Raw genomic sequence first — 8,834 nt, 5'->3', positions numbered from 1 at the left:
TGCTGTTTCTGCTGACATGCTGCATCCTCCTAATATACAGGTGAGAGACACAGACATCAGCTACATATGAATCTGACATGTTCTGCTGTAACATGGCTGCCTGGAGCTGCTGTATCTCTCCTATACACACACACACATGCACACACAGGCTGCAGGGGGCGTGGCCACCAGCACCAGGAAGCACATCATTATACAGCCTCACATCATTATATAGGCTGTCAGTCATGCACTGGGGGTGTGGCTGTACCTCCCACTCATGAATAGAGTGGACAGCTTGAATATTGGACATTTCACAGGACATTGGACATTTCACAGGTCATTTGCATACAGCTTTAGGACCTCATTGCTTAGGTTTACAGGCATGTAGAGGGACAATGAAGGGATAGGGGCAATGCTCTCTAATGGCAGTTTATGAAAATATATTTAGTTTAGGGGGTTATTTTGCATGACGGGTTCTCTTTAAAGCAAATCATTTCAAATTGTTTGTGTAATGAAAAGTTATATAATTTTCCTGTTTACTTTCTGTATCAATTTCTCACAGTTTTCTAGATCTCTGCTTGTCGACATTCAACAAGAAGCTTCATTGTTTACTTCCACTGAATAAAAAAGGATCCATTGTCATGTGAAGTTACATTGTTGAATCACCGCAAAAGAGATCTAGTGTAATTGATACAGAAAGTATATTGGAAATTTTTATAACTTTTCATTACATAACCAATGTGAATTATGTACTGAAAATGGACATCCCCTTTTACAGGAGTAGCACATTACTACAGATAGTAGCCAAGCCATACTTCTATCTGCAGACAATTGTTTCATGGTTTTTGCCTCCTTCCTGGGGTGTAAAGCGTGTGGGAGGCAATCCCTGGTTTTGTTGGGGACATCAGCATGCCACATTTATGTATTTAGATACACAATAATCTTAGAGAAGGGAGGAAATATTATCTACAGACAGTATTGGTTCTCTCATGGACTCTAATGAAAAATTACCCATCTATGGAGGCCATGCTAAATGTAGTGTGCAGCCTCCAGATGCTGGATCTGTTTATTCCATTGTTCCATTGTTGCCTTTCATACAGTAATAGGGTTTTAGCACATAACCCATAGTATGGCTCCACATAACCTCTGAGAGGTCATACTGTACTTATGTCTCCGATTTCATACAGATGTTTTTATTGGATCAGTAATATGGAGCTGTAGTGATTTCATGTGATGCTGTACAGGATCCATACACAGCTCTCCCAAGTGCTGTATGCCTTAATTTGTTTCAGATTTGAAAATGATATATAAATCAGTTTAATTGCTTCTTTTGATCCATATTTTGATCAAACAATTCTTCTATAGGATTGTTCTGTAGGTATCCCTTTGTAACCCATACATTAGTGCCCTAGTCCCATGAACTGTGGTACGAAAATGGCACAGATTTTATTGGATGTGTGCCACATTGATAGAAAAAGCACATAGACATTTGCATTAGCTACACATCCCTATGAATTATTACATTTCCTTTAAACCAGTCGTCATTTGTTATAGAAGACCTTTTACCACCCCCACCAACTCAAATCAAACAGGCTGGGGCTCATTTACTAAGGGTCCGTCGGACGCAATTTCGTCAAGTTTCCCGACGATTTCCTTTTTGCACACAACAGAAATCGGGGGCATGCCGTAGGACAACCCGACGGATTCTGACAATCCACGGAATTTAAAAAAGGAATGGTGTCGCAAGATCAAGCACCCACATGCACCAGGAAGAAGAAGATGAACTCCGGCAGACCTCAGCGCGGAAGTGACGGATACAGGAACACGGGCGCACAAGCTTAGTGAATCGTGGCAGACCCGAATCCTCGACGGACAACGCACTGCGGGATCACGACAGGGCTGGGTAAGTAAATGTGCCCCATTGTATTTTTTCTACCCCCAACAATCCTGACTAATCAGTGCTGTTTTGTTTTTATTATTTTTACTATTATAACTTAACTACTTAGTGACGCGGCCTGAAAAGGCTATAGTGACCGAGCATTTTAAGCGAGTTTACGCTTATGCCAGCTTAAGGGCCATAACTTTTTTTTTGCATGCTACCTTAATTTTTTTTGCTGTGTTTTTTCGAGACACATAGAGCTAGTTAAAAAGGTAATAAAAGTTAAAAAAAAAAAATTTTTCATTTTTATTTTTATTTTGGGTTAAAAGTGGAAGAAGGTCTTTTTTTGTTATTTATAGTACTTTTCTATTCAATTTTCAAATTAAGTCAAAATGAACATTATTAATGAATTCCCAAGTTTGTTTCAGTTGTTTTGATATATATAATATGTATAGTCTTGGGCAAACGGGGGGACTATTGCGATGTGTTTTGTGGTGTAGCAGGGGATTTTTTTTTATTACAAGGGGAAATGCCATTATATGAATATTTTTTAATATTTGTTTGTGTGTGTTTTTTTTACTTTATATGTTCCCCATGTCATAAAAGAGAGCCCTGGGGGACATTTTCCCTTTTTTTTCTTTTAATTTTACTTTATTTTTTTTCCTTTACAAGTTTTCCCCTGTAACTGAGGTATCTGTAAGAGCCCAGTTACATGGGAAAATAAACACCTGTGACTGGTGGTGCTGATCAGACCTGGACTGGGTCTAATTAGACCCAACAGCTCTGATTAACCGCCTTAGACCCGGCCTCCAATTCTATGGAGCCAGCGGTCGTGCCAGTTCCGCTTCTCTATGCATCGCGCTCATTCAACACAATGTTGTGAGGAGCGGAGAAGCGGTAACAAACCGCATCTTCCCAGGGTCTCCGGCTACCTCGGGAGCAGTAGAATATTTCAGCGACGTCTAAAGATTCTGGACCTGCGCCCGCTGACGTCTAAAGTCATCAAACGGTCCGAATAGAGTTAAAGAGCACCAAAAGTTCCTTGAAAACAAGCACAACTAAGGGCAAGAGATACCAAAGTGGTACAAGTAGAATCAAAAACCTGTTCGGGAAAGCAGATGGAGACGCTAGGTGGGGAGCACAGCATTGGCATCCAATATGCTAGTGATACCTTTAATGGTAAGTTGTCCTTGATGCAAAGATGGTCTATCTACTCCCACTATCAACCACTAGGCAGTTAAGAATGTAATGTACATATTGGCCCACATTTATGAAAAACTGTGCAAACTGCTCTAGATGTGCAGAGGGCGCCATATTCATGAATTGTGGTGCCTGTTCTACATGAATCTGGTGCTTCCTGCACTGCTGCGGTAGAATGGACCAATTTTTTTGGTGCACTTTGTGCTGCAAAATGGTGCACACTCCGATTAAGCAGTGCACATTTTTGGATTCAGTGCAGCCACCACACAAAACTGCTGCAGACACTTTATAAACTCATGTGCAAGCCGTTTGCTTGTTCTTTCTAGTGCAAAGTCAGACAGAAAACTGGCACAAAAACTTGCCAAAACTAGCAGCAATTATTGTATTGAAATGGGGAAAGGGGGGCTGCAGAAAAAATGAACTGGTTCTGAATCACGGAAGCGACACCTATTAAATGATGACCAAAGTAAGGCAAGAGTTAGAAGAGGTGATCAAAGGTTCTGCACCAAAAAGTGCTCTGTCTGAATGTGGCACGAAAACAAACAGGACACGTTGGGGTGATACAATAGTTTCAAGTAATACAGTATGATCTATTGAAGCGTGGATCTTTGTAATGGGTGTAGTAATGGGGGAGGAACTGGTAGAGTAAGGGGCATGTAGACAAGGGAACGAAGGGGGAAATAAGCCAAAAAACTGGTCCAGTCCATAGCAAATATATTTCTATTCTTGAATCTACGGAGGCTATATCTCTATAAATGTCTGTGTACACCCTGTTATGTTAATACTATAAACACATACAGTAGCTAAGAGCCTACAAAGGTGCAGGATACAAGGGATTATACAGACACTGAAGTCTGGACAATTACATAAGCAGATGGGCAAGTTTCTGCAGGATATGATAGTGTAAAGGCCATTGTTTGCTGACCCTAGAGCACTGAACAATTTAGTGAGTAGGGTACTACATTCACTTAATCCGCAAAAGCAGTAAAAGACAGCAAACTTTGTTTAAAGACTTTGAGAACCAATAAAGTAACCTCTCCCTGTATGAAGTGCCATGTTCTCAACACGCAGGCCTTGATCAGTGCAACTTCCTAATAACCACATCAGTTCACAACATGTTTAGTCGGTTATTAATATTAGAGCGTGGGACGTTTTCGGCTCTAATAGTTGCCACATGTGAAGTCCTCACTTCCTTTAAGGGTGAATAAATAGCTGCAAGACATTAATGCCGTTTTCATCTTGATGTAAATGTTGATGTACAGCTTGATAATACATGCATAATTTTGCTTGATAATTTAGCTACAGGAATCACATCTATTTTTGTATCTGTTTACTAGAACCGTTTCTCCATTATTTTCACCAGTACAAAAAAATCTGTTTAAGTTTCTGGAGTGAATAGAAATAATGTATCAAAATTTCTCTAAGTGTGTTTAATAATTATGAAGTCATGCTATAGGTCAGAAGGAGTTATTTCTTATTTTCCTTAACTGTATCTGGGACCTTTATTTTGATGCCAAAAGGACCTGTGGTCAGCAGGATTAACATGTAAATGACTACAGTTCCCTTGGTTTCCATGTCTTTCAATCCTGATGTAGAATGTTGGTGGTGATTCTTCCTGGTTGCACTGATACCTTCAGTAGGAGCTTTCTGATGTCTAAACAGCTTACAGTGAAAAGTTCAAAAAGTGCTTCATGGAGTCCCATGGTCAAGATGTGATAAGTCAACCACTTACCTAGACAACCACTTATCCTAGACATATACTGCTAAAAGACCTCCAGAGTATGGTCTGGTCCCCAGGGCTTCTGTAGGACCTGCAGTTATTACCAGGGTCGGTTTGAAATAAAGTAGGGCACTGGTCAAAACTAAAAGTGGGGCCCCAAAATACAACTATTTTATGAACAGTCACATTCAGTAAAAGGCTCCTTTAACCCTGCACAATAATAACACTTTGTAGTTATAAACAGTAGTATGGTAAGGCAATCTGTAATATGGGACTGAAGGATAATTTTATAGGGTTTAGGTAGATTGATGATAGAAGATAAATATGAAAGATAATATAGATATGCAGATAGATGATAGATAGATTTATAGATGCATAAATATAATTAGATTATTTATAGATAGCTAGATAGATGATATACGATAGATGTAATAGATAAATAGATACAGTAGGAGAGAGATATTAGATCCATTGGATTGACAGATGGATAGATAGATGATAGATAGATAGGAGATAGATAAGTAGATAGAAAATATTTAGATAAATAGATAGACAAAAAGCTAGATAGATAAATGGTTAGATAGACAGATATATACATAGGAAATAGACAAATTATAGGAGATAGATAACTTGACATATAAATGAAAGATATATAGGCAGGAGATAGATGATAAGCATCTTCATCCAGGCATTCAACCAAGGGGAATTCAAAGAGCAATACATCCTCTGCCCAAAAAAGTCTACATGCAGGGGGCCCCATTAGGATAGGGGACCCATGGCAAATGCCCAGTTTGCCGCACCCTAACACCAGCGCTGGTTATGAAAATACATTCATCCTTTACAAGAATGCAGTTAATCACTGGTCATGCCATACATGACCTTTTCATGTACATGTAAATGCTGAGGCCAGTGATTGTAGACCGAAAACCCTGACCACACCGAGAAGCAATGTCATGGGAGGTCATTATGCAGGCGAGTACTATTTCCATAGGTTTATCAGACATCCTCCTAAATTTTGAAAATTCTAGGAAAACTCATTGACTCATTACAAAAACTTTTCTTTGCGTTGTAGCAGAAATCTTTGTGTTGTAGCAGAATTCTTAAAACAGCAGCAGCAGCCATTATACAAAAGCCACTGGTCGCTTGGCGTTGATGCATGATACTCCCATGGTCTCTTTTCATGTCACTTTCTACATGTATTTCAGGATAGTGGTGACAATCTAGAATTCCCATAATGCAGAGCAGTACATGGCAGGGTATAGAATACATCAGTGCTTAGACATAACAACTTAAAAAACAATCTCAATAAATTCAAAATAAATTGGTAAAAGCACTCTAATGGTAAAATAATATATGTTTAACGACTTTCCTCCTCCTTCCCTTCAAGGCTTATTGGAAGCTTTAAGATGCTAAAAAAAAAAAGGAAACTATTGGCTTGGAACAATTGTAGGAACTTGAGAGCACAGTGTTCCTGCAAATTCCATGGGAAATGTGATGTATAAGCGCTAGAGAACTGTCTGTCTGAGGGGAAGTTGACAATAAATAGCAGCTCTGTTGTTATCAAGAGGATACAAGCTATTAATAACTTTCTCATTCCAATTCCATCTGCGCTGATGTGGCTAATATTTCAGCTCAGTGCACCTAGGAAGCCATTGAAGAGGGTAACGTTTTACAAGATCCCATTAAAAATCACTGCAGTAAGGTCTTGTTTAGTAAATGTTTGGTTTCTGCAATATAGTAAAAAATTTCATTGTTTAATGCAAAGGGGAGGAAATCCTGTCCTTTTCATGTGATGTTGACTACAAGTCAAAGCTTTAAAAACCATACTGTACTGTTATCAGTCCTGGACCCGGACTTCACTCCGCTTATGCACCTGACAGCGGAAGTGGACTGCCCAAATCACAAACATATTGAGGCCTGGGAATGTTCATGGCCATGAGTAAGCCCAAAGAAATACATTAGTATGTGTGCTATAACAACAGCTAGCACATTGCCCAAAAACACGTCAGTGTGCATATGGTCTTAGGAGCTTTTTACACAACTGTATATTGCAGTCCTATGCTACGTGTGTAAGCAGTAGCTAGCATACGGCCACCATCAGCAGTGTATTATAACACAGACGGTTTTTGTGGTAGCCCAGGGTCTGAGTCTTCTAGGGGGGCCGTGGTCAACTATATACCCACCAAATTTTAGACTGAGAAGGCCCTTCACCCATGAACTCCTTATACATCTGTTCCTGTTTTCAATAAACATATACAAAAGAGCCATTTCAAGACTTCTGACTTCTTTCATCCATCATTCCCCAAGAAGCTCATTCTAGTAGCAGATGTAGGGAGTGATTCCAGATTTGTAGGGGCTATAATATTTATACAGCCCAGGGCCCATGGCAGTCTTAATCCGCCTCTGGCTGCTATAGAAGTGCATTGTGCACAGCACAATGACATACGCATGCTTTATATTTTGCCTTATGTATGGCCTGGCTGCATGGCTTCCTAAGGAAAGGGGAGGAGTGAGGAGCACTCACCCCTCCACTTCTCCAGCCGAACATATGCTACACCCGGGTTCCAGCCAGGTCGTAGCTTACAGGTATGTGAAAAGGGACTTAGTCTGTTTTGTGGAAGTTAATTTAGTTACATAGACAGCTGCCTAGAAGACTGTTTGGTAGAAACTAACCCTAGTAAAATTCCTATAGAAATGCAAGCTCATTGTTACTTACTTGAAATCAAAGACCTAAGCATGTTAAAGCTCAACATGCCCAATCCTTTCTTCTGATAAATAAATACCAAACCAACATTAGATAGTTTCAAGGTCATGGACAATATTTTCCTCTGTTCCATACTCATTCTATCAATCCCCTATCCCAGTGTCTCTCCCAAGAAAGGAAGAGAGCAACAGTGTTATGTGTAAGTAACTGCAAAGCTGAGATCATTGGGCAGAACAGAAAATTTTTAAATGTGTAAAGCGCATGTGCATGTTGTGGTACAAGCCAATCCTATGTAACATTTTTGTCTAAAAATGAACCTTCCCCCAATTGAAGAATAGGTATTAAGGTTTACAGGTGTCCTGCTAAGGTATCCTGTTCTCTCACTGTCTCGCATGTTGAGACTTGCCTTGTGCCCTGATTATGCCTTTGGATGATGTTCTTTCATGACTACAGATCTATGCTGCCCAGCCCACTCTTCTAAAACTTTGCCCTGACCATTCTCTGCCAGTATTCTAATCTTTGGGTTATCTACTAAATCACTAGAGGTAGCAACCTGGGAAGCTCGTTATGCTGAATTTAGATTTCTAAAAAGGGAATAAAGGGGTTTTCGAGGTCTAAAATGTTATTATATATGGCTTTACACACCTGACCAGAGTGTAACAAAACCCCTGGACAGGAAGTGACGAGCTCTCTCTTGGGATCCAGCTCCTGACAGAGGAGCAGCTCTTGGAACCCAGCTCCTGACACAGGAGTATCTCTTTCAGATCTTCTGGAACACTGAGTGACGAGAGACAGTGTGAGATACTCCTTCAGTGTCTCATACATAGCTACCTTCTAAGATTAAAGCTCCAGCTTCCATACCTGGACACAGCTACCTCCCAGTCTGCACCTGCTACCAGACTAGTGAATCCACTCCTGAGGATCACTATCCATGACCACTTCAGTAATCTGGACTTCTACAATAACCCGGCATTTGTTCTGAAATCGTTTGGCCCGTTGCCTGCAGTTGTTCCAATAAAGAACCGTGAGTTACTTTTGCACAACGTTGCCTCCGTTTGGTCCCTGTATACCATCAAGGGATTCCTCATCCACTCTATCTTGGGACACATACTACGGACACTAAGGGGTTGCCCCAGGGAGATTCAGTACCTCAGCCTCTCCCTCATCTAATTTCTTGCACGCACCACCTGCTGGAGACCTGACAGGCTGTTTGACAGCCCTCTGGTCCCTATACCAAGCACCGTGACACTTACGTGCCTAGGCCGCACCCGCCAGCCACTCCGGTATTCTGGGCCCCGACTGCCTCCAGGTCCCAAGAAAAGGCTAGGCCCTGTTGCAGGATGTTGCACATA

The sequence above is a fragment of the Engystomops pustulosus genome, chromosome 4 (assembly GCF_040894005.1).
Source record: "Engystomops pustulosus chromosome 4, aEngPut4.maternal, whole genome shotgun sequence".
Lineage (NCBI taxonomy): Eukaryota > Metazoa > Chordata > Amphibia > Anura > Leptodactylidae > Engystomops > Engystomops pustulosus.
This window is presented reverse-complemented; position numbering follows the sequence as displayed.